The sequence below is a fragment of the Epargyreus clarus genome, unplaced genomic scaffold (assembly GCF_041222505.1).
Source record: "Epargyreus clarus isolate Ecla_fem2 unplaced genomic scaffold, WU_Ecla_fem_2.2 ptg000007l, whole genome shotgun sequence".
Classification (NCBI taxonomy): domain Eukaryota; kingdom Metazoa; phylum Arthropoda; class Insecta; order Lepidoptera; family Hesperiidae; genus Epargyreus; species Epargyreus clarus.
The window spans coordinates 11,721,163-11,727,162 of record NW_027332215.1 but is presented as its reverse complement, the minus strand read 5'-3'; positions in this window follow the sequence as shown (position 1 = coordinate 11,727,162).

The following is a 6,000-nucleotide window of genomic DNA, read 5'->3' as shown; positions in this document are numbered from 1 at the left end:
TTATTATCATAATAACAATTAACATTTTTATTGAAATACATATCTGATAACATTTACAAAGAAATCTGAATAAGTAATATAATGGAAATAGTGACGATATATTATATATATTTAAAATTAACGATAAACACCATGATAACTTCAATAGATAGAAAAAATCTTTCTACGTCTATGAAAAATTCAAAATCTGTTATTTGTAGATCTACAAAGGTATTACGGATAAAGTCAACATGGTTCATTTCAAAGTGTCATCAATTCATATTTTATAGCGTGACTCACTAGTTAAAGGTATTTGAAAAATATTATCGAGTAATATTACTTATTTAACAATGTAAACTATCACTTTAAAGATCTAAGAAATGGTATAACATATTGTTCAAGAAGATATGTAATCATTTCTTACATATATAATAAAATTGCAGTTTTTCTACGATTTCGAAATACCTAGACTCACAGTAATATCTATTTAAAACGCATTATAAAATATTTTTTTTAAATATTTGACAGTGTATTTGTTTCATAACTGCATGTAAAACTCTGGAAAAATGTTGCCATTAACTTAGTTAATATACAATATGAGGTGCGCGCGGGCAAAGCGGCGAGCAGAAGCTCGTAGGTAGGTATATAACGTGACTGAGAAAATGTAATATTAAGTAGATACTTATTTTATTTATCTTACTTCCTATATTTTAAAATACTGTTGGAATTTTAATAAATGCGCAATTTGTTTGTTCAAATAAACACTACTCTCAATGAAAGGAAGCAGATCATTTTCTTGACTAGGTTGTGTAAGCTATTTAAATAGACACGATTCAAGAACACATGTAACTAAAATTAGTTACCTATAGCAAAATATTTATTTTCTCCTCTAAGAACTATAGCAAAAGTATGTAAACACCATTTAACTTTTAAGGAAAAATATTTAAACTGTTAACGATAATATTTATATATCCAGTGCACCTATATTATGGAAACACACAAGGCTTATTCAGTGTTTGCATATGTTATAAACGAAGAAATCTATATAGATATACATGATTTTAAAATGGAAATCTACTACACAGTAAAGATATTTAAAGTGGAGAAATTTTAAATAAATTGTTGCAAAAATTGATAAATACATATTTATTGAAAATACAGATAATAAGTCACATAAACGTGCGTTATGAAGTTATCCAATCTTGGACACTAATCCCTCTTCAAATCTGGAGCAAGTCTTTTTTAGAAGCAAATCCAAGGCTGATATTATTTTAAAGTTCAAAAATTCTTGTAAAAGATTTATAGACTTTCGACCAAATTATATACCTTGAGAATAAGGCCTCAAGGAGCCCTTCGAAGCGCTGAATTTTATTCGCCAGCAGTCAGTAATCGAATTCCCGATACCGTTTTAATTTTAAATCAGTTACAATCTACACTAGCCACGGGGTTATAAGACTGTCCACATACTAGTTTTATTCTGAGCGAACACCGAAATTTGAAAAATACTTATAATAATATCATAGTGAGGAATCCCATTTTTATATCAGAACAACTTTTGTTCTAATATAAAACATAAATACAGGGTGCCTTATTATCGGTATCGAAGAGCCTTTAATGGTGTAAAGATGGTTAATTTTATCGAAACATTAAAGATTATTTCTAATTTCTCTTCAAATGCAGAACTTCTGACGGATGGTACTCCATTTGCCTCCATTTCCCTACTACCGAAATAAGTGATAGTTTTAAGAGTCATATTCAAAGTACCACAATTCTTACCCCATCTTACTTAGAGCTTTAATTTTAATCTTTTTAGCTCATATTGTGTAGTATTTACGAAAAATAAACGAAAACGATCTTACTTTAATAGACATTGATAAAAAACAGTGCATTGCAATAAAATTAACCATTCTTGAAACCATTAAAGGCTTCCGACACCAATGACCACACATCCAGTAGATATAATTAAATAAACAAACTATAACTATACATTTTACACAGTAATATATAAATACATATATAAATTTATATATCTAAAGCTCATAATTATAATTTCAACTTACAGTATTAGTGGAAAGTTAATATCGCCAATACTATTCGCAGACTTTATCGTGGATGAGTTCAGATCAACACCTTACTACTAGGTAAATCAAAAACTAATGGAGGCACCAGTTTTCGATTCCCCTTTATATAGGCAAGTCCCGTCAAATATCAATACCAAAATTAGCGAAATTGTCAATACAGTCCTGAAATGTTATTTTCGTCCCTGTATCTCTACGGGAGATCTTATTACCTAGAGAACCTGTTTGTGCACGATTGTATGCGCCAAGTTGTGAGCACCAAGTTATTTTGTATTAAAATATGTATGTAGTCTTAGATAATAATAATCCATGGTAATAATCAGAAATATTAACTTATTGGAAATTAAATACTACTCGTAAAAGCTTTATTATAAATATAAAAAACATATCCGTAGTTTCAAATGACTCCGTTATAAATAAATAACTTCATATTTCTGATATTTACGTGTGAACTTGCAGTTTTACAAGGCTGACCATGCGATATGTAATTTATATATGGCTGTCAATAAATTATAAATTTAAATGCATTTTATTTTATACATATGGTAGTCTATTATCAAATTCAGTTTTTTTGTTGTGCATTTTATTTGTATTTTTATCACTGTACTTGTATTATTTTCATAAATATAGACACGATAAAAATACGATAAATTATGGAACACGAGTTCGTCGCAGTACTATTGTGACACATACGGTTAGCAACATTTTTATACTGAACGGGAAGTTCATACGTCAAGACCTAATATTTTATAATAATTCTACTATAACATAAATCATTAAACTATTTAATGTGTACGTCACGCTTTTTTTCCGTATATACGAAATATAATAAGAAAAAATGATTTACATGTACGAGTACTCGCGTTACTAAACTTGACGACAACGCTGCCATGGACTAGGTATCCACGTGACCTACTCATAAAAGGACCATCCAGACATGCTTATTATTTGTAAGCAAAATAAATACTTATAATCAGTCTGTTTACAAGCTTCCTGCCGAGGTATCCTTGAAGACCCACTTACAATAGGTAATTAAAATTATTTTCATATGATAAACAAATCAAATCATATCAATACATGTTGACGTGAGGTTAATTAGGCTTGGGGGCTAATCGGGGGCCCAGGGCGACAGTTTCAGGGGGTGCTAATATCATAAAATTAGGTTTGAACAAAATACATCCCTATAGTCTCTTGGTGTACCAAGGGACTAGCGTCTAGCGCATGTTGTATTTATTTTAAAAGCACCTATAGTTATTACTATCTTTTGGAAAGAGGTTCTACGGTATGTTATTATTAATTACCCGACTGCCAAGGAAGGGTTATGTTTTTCGCGCGTATCTTGTATGTTTGTCTTTCTTTATTTGATCCGATCTAACTAACGGCTGGATGAGTTTCAACAGTTAAGGTGTCATTATATTTGTCTCAATGACCCGAGTGTCCTTAGATAGGTGTTAGTAAAAAAAAATCAAAATGGCGGATTTATGGCGCGAAATAGTAACACATTTAAAAAAAAAAGTTAACCGAACCTATCGAGTAGGGTATCAAATGAAAGGAAATTAAACGGAGATTATAAAATCATATTTGTATATATATAAAACAGTAAGGTGACTGACTGACTGACTAACTAAATGACTTTTTCATTTTTCAGAAATCAACGTACAGCCTAAACCAAGGACCTTATAGTTCTGAAATTTTGCACACAGGTTCTCTATATAGCTTTAATAAGTACTAAGAAAGGCCTTTTGGAAATTCTACCCTTAAGAGGGTAAAGTAGTTGAAAACAGTTTTTTTTAAATCCTTTAATTTTGAAGCAACTACTATAAAATTTTGTATTTGGCTTTCTGGATAGGGACAAGGACGCACTTATTTATCCCCCTCCGAAAAATCAACCCCGTAGAGGGTAAAATAAGGGTTAAAAGTTCATTTGAACAATCGTCAATTTTCAAGCAAACACTATGACATTTTGTATCAGGCTTGTTGGATAAAAATAATGAAATGCTACCTCTAACGAGGTAAAATAATGACCGAAACTTTGATTTACTGAAGTTATATATTTTATAGACCGTAAATGGTGAATATTTTCGCGAAATAGTAATACGTTTTAAAAAAGTTAACCAAACCTATCGAGTAGGGTGTCAAAATAAAGGAAATTAAGAGGAGATTACACATAAATTATATAATATATCTTATATATAAAATTCTCGTGTTAGTTACCGTACTCCTCCGGAACGGCTTCACCGATTTTCACCAAATTTTATATACATATCCAGTAGGTCAGAGAATCGGCCACTATGTATTTTTTTACACCTAAGTGATAAGGGTTGTTCATCCTTAACATTTTTTTATTTATATGGCAACACAACGTTTGCCGGGTCAGCTAGTACATATACTCGTATACACATCGAGATGACTGTCTGACTAAATGAGAGAGTTGCTGTGCCAGAGTTCAACGCAAAGGGAAACCGCTGAACTTAAGCGTGCTGGAATTTTACACATAGATTCTTTATATAGCGTAAATGAACACTTTTTGAAGCAGACACCTACTATGAAACTTTGTATTTGGCTTTCTGGATAAAAATAATGAAATACCTATTTCACTGCTTTTGGAAATTCTACTTCAGCCTTTTTTGTGCAGTCGGGTTTTTGATTTTTTAAATAAATTACTTGTTTTAATTTTATTAATATTATTTTTTCGACAAATTTCTTTACATTTTTTGTACGAAATTAAGAGTTAAAAGTAGAACTTCTCCTCAAGCCGGTCTTTTATATCATTTATGATAATTTTATTTTTGTCTATCCGATTGCCATGAAACTTAACGTGAATATTGAATATCGAGGATTTCTTGTCCTTTTTAAATTTGACCGTCAACTCAACTCTGATGATACAAACGGGCGCCCAGCCTTATTAATATGACCTAGCCATTTGGTGCTTACAAAATATAATAAGGCAGTCAGGGACACATGATGGAAAATTTGGTCTTTTAATTAAAATCCACGGGGTTCCAATGCATATAAGTTCAGACCTAACCTTTACGAGCCCTATATTCACCCTAATAAAACAACTATAACTATGTTGATGAAATTACGCTCTCCTCCTCATATAAGTATATTATATTTTAAAAGCGTGAATTTTTAGGCAAATATGACCGACTGCGGTGGCATTGAAAAGTAAGAAATATTTGGTTTACTTCATGATCCACCGAAGTATATGTTGAGTTTCTTAGTTTATTTTTTCATAAGTGGGTCGAGAAAATACCCTGAACGTTGCGCACCCTAAAGGTTTTGGCAGCCGCCCATCAGGCAAGTCCCTACCTAAGATGCTGTTGTTTGATCTACCCCAAGGTGAAAAACAATGATAAATAATGTATTTAACTTTGAACGAAGTAGTTAAATCAGATGATCTACAAAGAACAAATTATAGTTGGTAAAATAAGAGGACAGAGGATATCGAACCTAAGGCTGAAGTAAGATTGGAGTGAAAAAAGCGGGGCCTAAAGAGTTAATATCATGATTGTTTCTTGATAGCCTCTTTGCCAGTACAAATAGCAAAACTATGATAAGTCAGCATTACCTATAGCGCATATTATACAACGGATATGTTTTAATTTTTCTCACTTGTCTTAGCTCTAGGTGATTGCGTCTGAGATCACTTCCATCGTAGTATAAATAATTGATATCTGCTCAGAATAAAGATATATATTTTGGAACAATATATAGACATGATATCGCTTCTTTTTAACACGCTTTTATTAACTTGGGTTGTACGTTTGTATGTATGTATGTACGTAACAGTCACGGAATCTCTGAGACCGATTTCTATCCTTTGAACGTTCAGTTTAATTCAAAATTTATTAAAAACCGAATTATCAAAAACCGATGACAATACACGATTTTATTTCGATATAAGAAAACATACTCAAAATCTAGACGCACGGCGGTTCGT